The 15,866-nt window shown below is 42.4% G+C and overlaps 1 long non-coding RNA gene across 1 annotated transcript; it reads right to left on the bottom strand.

Moving 5' to 3' along the window:
• Positions 1–1,443: 1,443 nt before the first annotated feature.
• On the bottom strand, positions 1,444–14,588 carry LOC132401713 (uncharacterized). The gene is made up of 3 exons (XR_009514682.1): positions 14,556–14,588; positions 11,619–11,733; positions 1,444–3,420 (listed from the first exon to the last, which is right to left on the bottom strand). It is a non-coding gene; the product is annotated as an uncharacterized LOC132401713 (long non-coding RNA).
• Between the last annotated feature and the right edge of the window lie 1,278 nt (positions 14,589–15,866).

Genomic DNA, 15,866 nt, shown 5'->3' with positions numbered 1-15,866 from the left:
GGGGTTTAATATGCTGTGGAAAGGTTTGTTAATGCTACACAGTGGGATTTAAACTAGAGTTGCGGGGGGAAGCAGAGTGCCAGAGCAGTTAGTGGAGAAATTGTGGAAGCAGATGTTCGTAAAACTCAAACAAAGTTGAGAATCAAAAGGTTGAGCATGGTGCGACTAGTGTCCTGAGCTGCATCTATTTCAATGCAAGATGTATCTTAGGAAAGATGAATATTAGTCCTCACGATGAGATAGCTGGTTTACAAACAATGGCACTGTGCGAGAGGAGAGACTGATGGTAGAGCAAAATTGCAGTCAACAGGATGAGCTTGCAATGTAAAAAGTAGACAAAATCAAAAAGGATGATTGCAAGACTGAAGGTATAATATTTTAATGCACTCAGAATACAGAATAAGATAGATGAATTTGCAGCACAGTTGCATATTAGCAGATATAAAGTTGATATCACTGAATTATGGCTGAAAGAAGATTATAGCTGGGAGCTTAATCTCCAAGGATACACATTGTATCAAAAGGACTGGCAGGAAGGAAGAAGGGGCAGCAAGTTATCTCTGATGTGAGCAATGTGCCCCCTCCATGGACTTGGAGCAAATTAGGTTATCATCTAAGTTGATGAAAGCATACTATGGAAAGCACCTCAGAACACGTTGTTTATAAAAGGCCCGGAAAACTTCTGGAGCATTTGCAAGCTGAAACCCATGTATAGATACTCATAGAGCCATGTCTGTGTGTTGAATGCAGTCTTCCACTCATCACCCTCCTTTATATGGACCAAATTGTACACACTCCACAAGTCTAGGTTCAAAATATAATTGCTCCTTGGAGAATTTCGAAGGCAGTGTTGATGAGTAGAAGGGGATAATGATTCTTGGCAGTTATGCGATTCAAACTCTACAATCAATGCATGGTCACAGGCTCCCATCCTTTTTGTGTACGAAGAAGAAGCCCTGTGTTTCCTGGTGATGTGGTGGGCTGAATGAATCCCAAGGCAAGAGGCCTCTTTTATGTTTCCTCCATAGTGCTTCTCTTCAGGCTGAGAGCATGTATAATCAACCATGTGGAAGGCAAGAACCTGGCAGTAGCTCTATAGCACAGTAGTAGGGTCAGTGTAGTGGAAGAGCTGAGGCTTTTCCCCTAAATGGCACCTGGTATATGTTGCACTTTGGCTTGGCTTCTATGACTCCAGACTGCTTGGGCACCTCCTTGGCGAGACTCTTGGCTTGCTCCTGAACTAGAGACCCTCTCTCTCCAGTTCCAGTGCACTAGACTGTTTCAGGACTTTCACGGTCCTGTTGACTGTGTTAAAGACCGATCAACTCGATGCAAAGGCACAAGTACCAAGGACGCAATAAAATCATAAAACAAGCGATACTTAACCAAACTTTTTATTCATAGCATGCTATGGGGGAAGTTACAGACTGATCTCCCAAAGGGTCAGTCCGGATGCTACCCTCCACCGAATCACAATTCCACACAATTCATAACATTGTTCATTACAGGAAATACTGCAATTACATGAGTTAATACAGTTTTAGAATAGTTTTGATCACATCCTAAGATACAATTAGATGTAAAATCATCATTGGTTAGTTATAATTATTTTTTGCCAAGGCTAGCCTGGATACAACCTCAGTTCCTCATGTTGACACCTCCCCCTACTCTCGAATGTTCTACATCACCCCCCACGCCATCCTTCCCCTATTTAGTTATGTTATACCTCGAAATGCTTTGTGCGACCAGACAATTCCTTATTTGGACCTTTGTCTAACACTATTAGGGAACAATGTCTGGTACTTCACTTGTTGCTGGGTAAGGTTCCCTTTTGACTGTCCAGCAACTAACGTAAGCTACTTATAAGGTAATTGATCATTAGCTAATCGTTGTCTTTTAACCTCTTTTAATCTATACCCCTATTTACCTCTCCCTTTACCATCATTCCCCCCTTTTATCATGTTATGATAACCAACTAAATGGGGCTTGAGAAAGGCATTAACAGACTTTCCATGAAAATTTTGCAGCCAGCATTTAGCCAAGTCATTATAACACCACACAATAATTATTACAATGAGAACAATCAACCCATGCAGTAAATAAGCCCCCAAGATCCTCCTAACAACCACCCTATCCAGCCCTCTCATTCCTTGGAACCTTGCCTGAAATCATCCAATTGTTTCTTAATAGACTGGATGGCATGGGTTTACATTGTATACATTGTGATGCATTTGTCTCCGACTATGGCATAGACCCCTCCCTGCTGGGCCAGCTGATAATTCCACAGCATACCTGGTTTGCTATGCGTAGAGTCGTAGCTCCACCAATTCCCTGTTAACAGCCTCCAGGCCTTCCACCGTACTGTTTTCCCAATGCCGTTAGCCCACAAATGAGGTAGTTACGGTTCTCTGCAGCTATGACTCCTGCCGAGCCCCTTAGAGAGAGAGTGCTCAGGAACCCATAGCCCAGAGAAGAGCCCATAGATTACAGGATTCCTCCAGACAGCACAGAATTCCTTACTCATGGCTCGAGTTATCAGTATCCGAGCTTAGTCCGATAGCAAGAATTCTTACGAAGTACTATTATATCATACCATAAGTACTTCTCAGGATACAGGGAGGAGTATTCAAAAGTCCCTGAACCATCTGACACATGAGTCCCATTACAATACCCACATCCATACTGAATTCCCTTAGAGAGGGGCACGCATTGTTTTTGATACATTCACAAGAGAATATTCCCTTGTCTATCCTACAAACACTGTTTCTCCAGGCAAGGTATTTCCTGGAGTATGTTGGTGAACATGCATCCCCATCCCTTTCCTGGTGCTTCGACAGCGTGGACTAGGTACCCACTCTTCCCCATCCCCCACTGCATGCCGTTTGAAGGTCCCCAACCACTCAGGGTCTGTGGCATAATTATCACCTATTCCCTCAATACCTTTTATGCTAGTCCCTCTCCAAAACCTTCCCCGGTATTCCTTTACATTCTGCCCCTGATCTATCCTCCACTATTAGGTCATGTCTCTTCCAGGTTAGCCCAAATGGGTTAGCTACAAACAGTGCTTCCATAGATAGTACCAAAGGGTAACAACCAGTATGGTTACTGTGCAGTTGTTTATGTACTTGATAAAACAAGTTGTCCTCTAAGGAATCAATTGTAATACACAATAAAGAAATGAGTCCATAAATGGTTGATTGCCCTTTTATGGTCACTGAGGTGTATCCAACATTCCTGGCCTTGTACTTTAACTGCCGTCGGTGTTTGCAGTAGTATCTGGAATGGTCATTTCCACCGGGGTCCAAGTTTGGGATGCTCCCAATCCCTGATCAGTACCAAATCTCCAATTTTCAATTCCGGCCACTCCGCTCCTTGCCCTCCGGAATCCTTAAGGGTATTCCTTACCTAGGAGTGGAGAAACTTTAGAGAGGATGTTAATTGGTGAAAGGAAATCAGGAAATGATCAACTTCCACCTTAAGTATACCCAGAGACCAAGCTGCACTCCAGTCTGAGGCAGAGAATTCTACAGATTCACCACTCTCTAGCTAAACAAAATTCTCCTTACCTATATAACCATATAACAATCACAGCACGGAAACAGGCCATCTCGGCCCTCCTAGTCCGTGCCGAACTCTTAATCTCACCTAGTCCCACCTATCCGCACTCAGCCCATAACCCTCCACTCCTTTCCTGTCCATATACCTATCCAATTTTACCTTAAGTGACACAACTGAACTGGCCTCTACTACTTCTACAGGAAGCTCATTCCACACAGCTATCACTCTCTGAGTAAAGAAATACCCCCTTGTGTTACCCTTAAACTTTTGCCCCCTAACTCTCAAATCATGTCCTCTCGTTTGAATCTCCCCTACTCTCAATGGAAACAGCCTATTCAAGTCAACTCTATCTATCCCTCTCAAAATTTTAAATACCTCGATCAAATCCCCCCTCAACCTTCTACGCTCCAATGAATAGAGACCTAGCTTGTTCAACCTTTCTCTGTAACTTAAGTGCTGAAACCCAGGTAACATCCTAGTAAATCGTCTCTGCACTCTCTCTAATTTATTGATATCTTTCCTATAATTTGGTGACCAGAACTCTACACAATATTCCAAATTTGGCCTTACTAATGCCTTGTACAATTTTAACATTACATCCCAACTTCTGTACTCAATGCTCTGATTTATAAAGGCCAGCGATCCAAAAGCCTTCTTCACCACCCTATCTACATGAGACTCCACCTTCAGGGAACTATGTACTGTTATTCCTAGATCTCTCTGTTCCACTGCATTCCTCAATGCCCTACCATTTACCCTGTATGTTCTATTTGGATTATTCCTGCCAAAATGTAGAACCTCACACTTCTCAGCATTAAACTCCATCTGCCAACGTTCAGCCCATTCTGCTAACCGGCATAAATCTCCTGCAAGCTTTGAAAACCCACCTCATTATCCACAACACCTCCTACCTTAGTATCAACGGCATACTTACTAATCCAATTTATCACCCCATCATCCAGATCATTTATGTATATTACAAACAACATTGGGCCCAAAACAGATCCCTGAGGCACCCCGCTAGTGACCTGCCTCCATCCCGATAAACAATCCCGATACTCTCTGGCATCTCCCAACTAGCCACTGTTGAATCCATTTTATTGCTCCAGCATTAATACCTAACGACTGAACCTTCTTAACTAACCTTCCATGTGGAACTTTGTCAAAGGCCTTGCTGAAGTCCATATAGACTACATCCACTGCCATACCCTCGTCAACATTCCTCGTAACTTCTTCAAAAAATTCAATAAGGTTTGTCAAACATGACCTTCCATGCACAAATCCATGCTGGCTACTCCTAATCAGATCCTGTCTATCCAGATAATTATAAATACTATCTCTAAGAATACTTTCCATTAATTTACCCACCACTGATGTCAAACTGACAGGTCTATAATTGTTAGGCTTACTTCTAGAACCCTTTTTAACCAGTGGAACCACATGAGCAATACGCCAATCCTCCGGCACAATCCCCGTTTCTAATGACATCTGAAAGATCTCCGTCAGAGCTCCTGCTATCTCTTCACAAACTTCCCTCAAGGTCCTGGGGAATATCCTGTCAGGATCTGGAGATTTATCCACTTTTAAATTTCTTAAAAGTGCCAGTACTTCCACCTCTTTAATTGTCATAGGTTCCATAACTTCCTTACTTGTTTCCCACACCTTGCACAATTCAATATCCTTCTCCTTAGTGAATACCGAAGAGAAGAAATCGTTCAAAATTTCTCCCATCTCCCTCGGCTCCACACATAGCTGACCACCCTGATTCTCTAAGGGACCAATTTTATCCCTCACTATCCTCTTGCTTTTAATATAACTATAGAAACCTTTCGGATTTACTTTCACCTTACTTGCCAAACCAACCTCGTATCTTCTTTTAGCTTTTCTAATCTCTTTCTTAAGATTCCTTTTACATTCTTTATATTCCTCGAGCAATTCCTATACTTCATGCTGCCTGTATCTATTGTAGACATCCCTCTTTTTCCGAACCAAGTTTCTAATATCCCTTGAAAACCATGGTGCTTTCAAACCTTTAACCTTTCCTTTCAACCTAACAGGAACATAAAGATTCTGTACCCTCATAATTTCATCCTTAAATGACCTCCATTTCTCTATTACATCCTTCCCATAAAACAACTTGACCCAATCCACTCTCTCTAAATCCCTTCGCATCTCCTCAAAGTTAGCCTTTCTCCAATCAAAAATCTCAACTCTAGGTCTAGAACTTTAATTGCTTGTGCCAAGATCCTTTTAGCTTACTTTAAACTTTCCTAGCATTTCCTTCAAGATTCAGCATTCAAGTTTATTTGTTACGTATACGATGAAACTAACAGTGAAATGCCTTGTTTGCATTAACAAAAACCCCAGACTTCCAACTCGATACCTGGACCTTGATCCTCGGCATTGTTCCTGGGCATTGTTGGCCAGTCACCAACATTAGGCCTTGAGCTACAGCCTCACAAATTTGCAAACTCAAGGGGTCATTGGAACACCTTCCTCCCGCTCACACAGAACTCTGACTCCAGAATGTAGCTTCTGCATCTCTCTGGGACATACAGATCTTTCTTGTTCCCCTTTTGCCCTTTCTGTTCATTCCCATCACCTCTATCTGAAACCATACCACCTTCCATTCTCCTATGGTACACTCTTCTCCAACCATCTTCTTCCGTTTACCTTTTCCACCTATCACTGACAGCTTGTACAGTACTCCTTCCCCTCACCACAACTTCTTATTCTGGCTTGACACCCCTTCCTTTCCAGTCCTGACGAAGGGTTTTGAACTGAAATGCTGACTTTTGGTGCCTCTCCACAGATGATCCCAAATCTGCTGAGTTTCATAAGACCATAAGACATTGCAGCAAATTAGGCCATTCAGTCAATCGATCTGCTCTGCCATTCCATCATGGCTGATTCCAGATCCCTTACACCTGCTTTCTCGCCATATCATTAGGTGACATGACCAATCAGGAAACAAAGAACTACCACCTTAAATATACCCACGGACTCCACCACAGTCTGCGGCAGAGCATTCCACAGATTTACTACTCTCTGGCTAAAACAGTTCTTCCTTACCTCTGTTCCAAATGGTCGCACCTCAATTTTGAGGCTGTGCACTCTAGTTTTACTCCCACCATAGGAAACATTCTTTCCTCATCCACCCTATCTAGTCCTATCAATGTTCATAAGATCATAAGAAATATGAGCAGGAGTAAGCAATCTGGTCCATTGAGCCCACTCCCTCATTCAGTAAGATCGTGGCTGATCTGGCCATGGATTCATCTTCATTTACCTGCCTTTTCCCCATAAACCTTAATTCCCCTACTATGCAATAATCTATCCAACTTTGTCTTAAAAATATTTACTGAGGTAGCCTCTACTGCTTCATTGGGCAGAGAATTTCACAGCTTCACCGCTCCCTGGGAAAAGCAGCTCCCCCTCACCTCCATCCTAAATCTACCTCCCCAAATCTACGTCCCCTAGTTTTAGTCTCACCCACCGGTGGAAACAACTTTCCTGCCTCTATCTATCTATTCCTTTCAAAACAGCATATTTTTCTATACGATCTCCTCTTATTCTTCTGAATTCCAATGAGTACAGTCCCTAGTGACTCAGTCTGTCCTCGTAGTCTAACCTCTTCATCTCTGAATCAACCTGATGAACCTCCTCTGCACTTCCTCCAAAGCCAGTACTTCCTCAAGTAAGGAGACCAGAACTGCATGCAGTACTCCAAATGCAGCCTCACCAATACCTTGTACAGTTGCAGCATAACCTCCCTGTTCTTAAATTTATTCCCTCTAGCAATGAGGGCTAACAATCCATTTACCTTCATGATAGCCTGTTGCACCTGCAAACCAACCTTTTGTGATTCATTCACAAGCTCTCCCAAGACCATCTGCATGGCAACATGCTGCAATTTTTTTACCATTTAAATAATAATCTGCTCTTTCCTTTATCCTTCCAAAGTGGATGACCGCATATTTACTAACATTATACTCCATCTGCCAGAACCTTGTGCATTCGCTTAACCTATCTATATCTCTCTGCAGAATCTCCATATATCTTCTGCACAATTTGCTTTTCCACTTAATTTAGTGTCACCAGCAAACTTAGATACATTACCTTCAGTATCCTCTTCCAGGTCATTAATGTATATTGTGAACAGTTGCAGGCTTAGTACTGACCCCTGTGGCACACCGTTCACCACTGATTGCCAACCAGAGCAATGCCCATGTATCTCAACTCTCTGCTTTCTATTAGTTAACCAATCCTCTATCCATGCTAATACATCACACCCAACTCTATGCATCCTTATCTTTTGGATAATTCCTTCTATCTTATCTACCTTCTGCTTAGCACAAGTCTGCTTAGCACTATCTCTTTAGAAATATCAATTGTATTGAGGTCCTCACCTCCCATTGCAACCATAACATCTCTCTTTGGCATGTTAGATGTGTCCTTCACTGTGAAGACCGGCACAAAATAGTCATTAAAAACCTTGGCCATTTCCTCATTACCCAATATCAATTCCCCTTTCTTGTCTTCCAAGGGACCTACGTTCACTTTATCCACCCTTTTCCACTTAGAATTAGAAAAAACTGTTACTATCCATTTTTATATTTTGTGCTGGTTTATTTTCATATTCTAGCTTCCCTTTCTTTATTGCTTGATTGCCCGCTTAGTGGTACATTGTTATTTTTTAAATTTTTCCCAGTCTTCCTGTTTCCCACTACTCTTGGTGACTTTATATCTACAAATTTTTAGTTTAATGCATTCATTTATTTCCTCAGTTATCTAAGGCTCACTCTCCCTACCCTTACTGTCCTTGCTTTTAACTGGAATATGCTTTTGTTGAGCACTGTGAAAAATTTCTTTGAAAGTCTTCCACTGTTCCTCAGCTGTCCCAACACATAGCCTGTGTTCCCAGTCTCTCATCCCATTGTAGTTTCCATTGTTTAGGCATAATACACTGGTTTTAGATCAAACTATTGCATCCTCCATTTGTATGAGAAATTCAAGAATACCATGATCACTCTTTCCAAGATGATCCCTAACGCCAAGATCACTAATTTTACCTCTCTGATTGCACAGGACCAGGTCTAAGATAACTCATTCCCTGGTAGATTCCATAACATGCTGTTCAAGAAAGCCATCATGGATATATTCCATGAAGTCCTCAAACTCCCTTGACCAACATGTGCAAGTTGAAGTCCCCTATGATAGCTACTGTCTCATTCTGACATACCTCAAATATTTCTCTGTTTATTGCCTGTGCCACTGTAAATTTATTATTCAGTGGCCTTTAGACAACTCACACCAGTGATTTCTTTCCCTTTACTACTCCTAATCTCTACCCAGATGGATTCAACTTTCTGCTCCTTAGATTTCATATCGCCTTGAACACCCTGATCTCATCTCTAAATAAAAGGGCTACCCCACCTCCCTTTCAAATACAACGCCCTTACACTCATTGTGCTTTTAATATCTTGTAATCATTTACTCTTTTGCAGTTGACTTTTCTTCACTCCGCTCTTACTTTACTCTTTTTTTCTCTGTTGCTTTTTCTTTATCTTTATCTACACTTTTCTTTTTTTACTTTATCCTTACTCCTCCAATCTGTTGAATCCATTCCACTTCTATTTAGCTTAAAGCCCTATCCACAACCCTAGTTATGTGATTTGCTAGAATCCAGGTCCCTTCACATTTCAGGTGGAGTCCCATTGATGCAGCTCCTTCCTTCCCCAATACTGGTGCCAATTTCCCATGAATTCAAACCCACTTCTCCCACACTAATCGTTGAGCCATGCATTTAACTTTCTAATTTTCTTGACCCTATGCCAATTTGCATGTGGCTCAGATAGTAATCCAGAGATTATCACCTTTCTGATTCTGCTTTTTAATTTAGTCCCTTGCTGTTCAAATTCCCTCAGCGGAACCTCTTTCCTCATTCTACTTATAACATCGGTACCCACATGGACCACGACAATGGGATCGTTCCCCTCCCACTGCAAATTCTACTGCGGGTCAGATAAGATGCCCTAAACCCAGGCACCAAACATGGAACACAGCCTTCTATCTTCTATCCCGCAACAGAGAACTCTGTCTATCCCCCTTGCTATGCTATCCCCATTTACCACTACATTTCTCTTTTCTCCCCCTCATGAACTACAGTTTCATAGTTAGTTTGTTCATCCTTCCTACAACCCCACCCTCATCCACACAGAGAGCAAGAATCTTAGACCTGTTGGACAAACTCAATGGCTGAGCCTCCTCCACCACTGTCTCTTGGATCCCACTACCCACCTCACTCATAGTTATACCTTCTTCTCCCTGTCCACAGACCGAATTTGAGATGGCTAATCTAATGGGTGTGACTACCTCCTGAAACAGAGAATCTGGGTTACTCTCCCCCTCCTTGATGTACCGCAGTGTTTGAAGCTCAGATTCCAAGTCATCAACATTGAGCCTGAGTTCCTCGAGCAGCCAACACTTGCTGCAGATGTGGTCACCAGGAAAACATTGGGGTCCACCAGCTTCCACATCAAGCAGCTACAGCACATCACCTGATCCTGCATCATTCCTACTTTATTTAATTAGCTGTAAATTAGTGACTTTTTATTTAACTACTACAACAGTCTTACCTGCTACCTACTTCTGCCTCCTCACTGAAACCTCTTGAGCCTTTTTTAAACTTTACTCTCCGACCTATGTGAAGGTCTTTCTCTCTCTGCGAATCAATTGGTCCGCTGCTAATTTGGTCAGTTTCAATGAGATTCTCCCACATTCCTGTGAATTCTGGTGAGTACAGACCTAAACCTGGAAAATGCTCCTCCATGTTAACCCTTTTGTTTCTATAATCATCCCCATAAACCTCCTCTGGACTCTCTTCAATGGCAACACATCCTTTCTGAGATATAGGGCCCAAAACTGTTGGCAATACTCTATGTGTGACCAGGTTAGCATTTTATAAAGCCTCTGCATTATCTCCTTGCTTTTATATTCTATTCCTCTTGAAATACATGCCAACATTGCATTTGACTTCTTTACCACAGACTGAACCTGTAAATTAAGCTTCTGGGTGCCTTGCACAGAGCCTTCTGAGAGACCCTTTGCACCTCTGATGTTTGAACCTTCTTTCTATTTAGATGATAGTCTGCACTATTGCTCTTTTTACCAAAATGCTTTATCCTACATTTCCCAACATTGTATTCCATCTGCAATTTTCTTATCTATTCTTCCAATTTGCTTAAGCCCTGCTGCAATCACATTGCTCACTCAGACTACCTACCCCTCTGCCTATCTTCACATCATCTGCAAAATTTGCTTCAAAGCCATCAATTCCATTATCTAAATCACTGACAAACGATGTGAAAAGCAGCAGTCCCAATACTGACCACTGAGGAACACCACTACTCAACTGCAATCAATTAGAAAAGGCCCCTTTTATTCCTGCTCACTGTTTCCTGACAGCTATGTCTTTCTCCAACAGCCTCATGTGTGGCACCTTATCAAACTCCTTCAAAAAATTCCAAGTAAATGACATCCACTGCTTCTCCTTTGTTCTCCCTACTTGTTACTTCCTCAAAGAACACTAACAGATTTGTCAAGCAATATTTCCCTTCACAGAAACCATGCTTACATTGACTTAATCATTTTTCTCCAAGTACCCCGAAACCTCATCCTTAATAATAGATTCCAACACTATCCCAGCCACTGAGGTTAGGCTAACTGATCTATAATTTCCTTTTTGTGCCTCCCTCCCTCTTGTAAGAGTAGAGTGACATTTGGAATCTACCAGACCTCCGGGACCATGCCAGAATCAAGTGATTCTTGAAAGATCATGACCAATGCATCTGTTATTACTTCAGCAAGCTCTCTCAGGACTCTGGGCTGTAGTCCATTTGGTCAAGGTCCACCTTAAGACCTTTAACTTTGCCTTGCAGTTTTTCCTTTCCAATAGCAATGGCACTCACTCCTCTTGCCTGACTCTCACAGACCTCTGGCACACTGCTTGTGCCCGCCACAGTAAAGATAGATGCAAAGTACCTATTAAGTTCATTTACCATTTCTTTGTCCCCCATTACTACCTCACCAGCATCATTTTTCAGTGGTCCAATATCAACTTTATCCTCCATTTTACTCTTGATATGTCACGTACCCTGTGACCGGGTTAAGAACCTGCAGAAATAGAAAACACTTTGGAGTCTGTTATTACTAGTAACTCATAGTGTTTATTAGTAACTTAGCAATACAGTACTATAAAATGCAAATAAATGAAACAGGTTAACAAAAGTGTGGAAATAGGAGCCAACACCAGGCTATTTCAGAGCTAGGGGTAAATGGATACAGTCTTATGATATGATGCAGAGTCCAGTTCAGTTCAGGTCAAGGTAGTTGTTTGAGTAACGTTGGAGAGAGAGAGAAAGAGAGGTGATGAGAGGTGATACCGTTGTCGTCGATCTTCCCGTTGTCTTTCTGTTGTGGTCACCGACTATGACCATATCATGTACGACCATTCTGGAGTGGTGGACCTGTCACCCAGGCGAGGTGGACACACAAACAGTTCCCCACCGGTTGCACTTTTACACACTGTGAACCACTGATCGATTTCCCTGATTGATCCTCCAAAACCCCCACCTTCACGTGGGTGCACGAAGCTCGTTCAGTGCCCCATGCTATGTTTGCCTGTGTCTTAGCAGACCTTCTTTTTATCTCCACATGCTGGACTCCGGCTGTCCCTGCTGTCTCTGCAGGAATCTTAACAAGCAGGCAAAAAGTGTCCTTGGAGCAAAGGTAAATAATCAGCCGAAGAACCACAACATTAAATCATGTTTCTCTCTCTCTCTCTCTCTCTCACACACACACATCTGCGCTGGACACCTCCTGCTCTCTCTCTCTCAATAGCAGCTCAGGTCAATAGGGCCAACTCTGGACCCATCTCAAACTCAGTTTGCCCATCACACCCCACTTTTTAGGAAATTTTTACGGGGGTAAAAATTTAAACTTAAATGTACATTACAGAGTTTAATACAATACATATGTGATTATCATGTAGTACATTACAGAAGCGTATACAAATACGAATATCTATTTCACTTTTAAACTTAACATTCAGTCAATCTACCATGATATTGTCTTTACCTTTCACAAGCTTTGTTACAAAAAAAGTCAAATTCCTGCAAAACCAGATCCTGTTATCTAAAGTGGCATTTGGTCAACCATTGTCCCTTTTCCACTTCGAAACAGAACACTTAACCATCACGTGATCAGCGTGCTTACCAGCTTGGATAAGGCCTTCATAGACTCCCTGCACAGGTGCTAGTTTATCACCAATGTTTTCCAAACTAAGCCCATTTGCTGAACTTCCAAATAACTCTTTAATTTTAAGCAAGTCATTAATTTTATCTTCAGGATCTTTAATTCTATTAGTTTCCATAATAACACCAGCAGATGGTCTCTCCAAATCACAAACATGAACAACATAACCAAGTTGTTAATCTTTAAATTCCAAAACAAACTGTAACAGACTAGTAGGCACCTTGTTACCAAACCACTGTCCCTTCAACAAGGTCAACGGTCCTGAAACCAATCCCGACTTTAAATTTACTTTATTCAAAAGTCCAGTAACACTTTTCTCAATATTTTCACTAAAATTCACCTCACCAGCTTTTATCGCATCACTAACTTTTAGAACACCTTCTAACACAAGTGACTGAGAATCCTCACTTTCCACTGATACCAAGGTTAACCCCTTACTCACTGAACCAAGTCCATCTAACACAAAAGAACTGCATTCCTTTTTAACCAGCTCAGACCCCTCAGACTTTAACTTATTCTCAACACAAGGTTCAGTACCCTGTGAATCCACAGGTACTTCATCAACCTGGACACAGGCAATCGGGACAGCTGCTTCTTCTAGGCTTTTAATACCAGTCCCAGTTTCAAATTCCAGGTTCCCCTGATCCTCTCAGCTACTCTCTGGGAAACTCCCATCCAGAGTAAACTCAACCTTGTGGGTTAAAACAACCTCGTCTGCCAACCCAGCAGACTCCCACGAGGTAGTGGCATCTTTTCATCTCAGAATGCCCTTACATCATCAGGAACACACTTCAGTTCTTCAAGTACAACCATCTCTTTCAAGCTATAAAAATCACCAGGATCCCACACTGTCCACAATGACTCGGGAAAATGGTCCCCCGAAAGCGAATATCAGTCAGAGGGGTGCCCTGGGGATGGCCTGATTTGGCATTCCCACCACCTGGCACGTGTGACACCTTCTACAATAATTAACAATATCTCTCCTCATATTTGGCCAGTAGAATTCCTTCATAAGCCTATGTACAGTTTTCTTTATTCCAAACTGTCCACCTAGGGTTATCTTGTGGGCCAGGTTCAAAATTTCATCCCTATAAACTTTTGGAACCACCACCAGGTGTAAAATCACCCAATCTGCATTTGCGGGCTCTGTAGCTGGCTTCCACGTTCTCATTAACATTCCATCCTTACTGTAGTATCCCACTGGCTCATTTGTAATTTCTTCCTTAGAGAGAGCTGTCTCTTTTAAAGCCACAATTTCTGCATCTTTGCTCTGTTCCTTCACAAATTCTTTCCTTGACAATGATAAATCTGCCTCGTTCCCCTTACTGTCTTCATCCTTACTATCCTCTATCCTGTTGGTACAGAGACAGTAAAAAGGTCTCAGATAAATCAATGTTTATCTCAGCAGCCTTTTTCGACATGCTTCTGGTTACTGCACAAGCAGGATAAACTTCAGAATCTATGGGCAGTTCCTCAGCAGCTGCAGGCTTGCTCGTTAGCTGAACTGCTGGGTACACATCCCCACCTGCAAAGTCATTACCGAGTAAGACATCCACATCGTCCATCAGCAGTTCAGACCGCACCACTATTGTGACTGGTCCAGATACTAAGTCACATTTCAGAAATATATTATACAAAGGTATGGGCTCTGTCCCTTTTCCAATGCCTTTTATCACACTTACTTCACCAGTCTCTGTCTCAGCACTGAATTCCAACACCTTCCTTAGGATTAATGATTGACAAGCCCCAGTGCCTCTCCAGATTCTCACTGGAACTGGGGTTGACCCCTCCTTTACAGATAACAACCTGTTTGAAATAAACCTCTCGCTTCCTTCCTGAATGCAGTCTGACCCCTCCTTCTTTAGCAGTGTGTTAACCGGCTCCATACAGGCAGTCGGGGCTGCCGCCTTTCCTTTTCCTTTCTCTTTTCTTGGAGCAAAACACCTAGGCGCTATGTGACTGGCCTTCCCACAATTAAAATATGTTAAACTAGGGAACCTTCCTCCCGAATGTTTCTCGTCTTCCTTCTCTTTTCCGCTAGTCCCCTGCTTATTTTCTGATTTAGCCAGTAGGCTCTCTCTATTATCCCTACTACCCCTCTGGTAGCTCTTACTCGCAGAAAACTTTACCTTGTGAGTTAAAGTGTACTCATCTGCTAACTTAGCAGATTCTGGCAGGGTCTTAGCCTCCTTCTCATTTACGTCTGTCCGTATGTTGTCAGGGACACACCTTATAAATTATTCGATTAGGATCAACTCCCTCAGGTGGTAAAAATCCTCATTCACCTTTTCTGAAGCGCACCAACGATCAAAATACACATGCTTCTCATAGGCAAACTCCACAAACGTTTGATTCCACTGCTTCCTTAAGTCTCTGAACTTTTGTTGATATGCCTCAGGCACTAACTCATTAGCCCTAAGTATAGCCACTTTCACTTCATCATAATCATCTGCGACTTCCACAACACTGAATACGCTCTTTGAGCCTTTCCCTTAAGTACACTTCGTAGCAACACAGCCCACTTATCTCTCAGCCACTGCTGATTCATGGCCACTTTTTCAAAATGTAGGAAGTACCTATCAATTTCTGTCTCCTCAAATGGAGGTACCAACCTAATTTCCCGACTAACATTTAACCTCTCCCCACGGTCTGCCACCAGATCCTCACGCTGTCATATCTTCCTCTCAAACTGTCTCTGTCTTTCCTTTTCTTCTCTCTGTGGCTTTGCTTGTTCCACCTCTAACTTAAGTCTTTCTAGCCTGATCAGTTCCAAATGTGCCTGGACCTCTCCTTTCCTTATAGGAATGTGCTCTAACACCTCTGCCTCAAATTCCTTCACCATGACATAATATTCAGCTAATGTCCATTGTATTTATACCTTTGCCATCCCCTTCTTGACCTCTGTGAGTTTCAAGGCCTCAACAACTGCCCACAACTCATCCTTTTTAGCTTTCCGTAAGCCTGCCGGGTCTGGTCTTGCCAGAAATCCCACA

Source organism: Hypanus sabinus, chromosome 11 (genome assembly GCF_030144855.1).
Source record: "Hypanus sabinus isolate sHypSab1 chromosome 11, sHypSab1.hap1, whole genome shotgun sequence".
NCBI lineage: Eukaryota > Metazoa > Chordata > Chondrichthyes > Myliobatiformes > Dasyatidae > Hypanus > Hypanus sabinus.
Note: the sequence above shows the minus strand (reverse complement) of the source record. Positions and strands in the feature narration are given on the sequence as shown.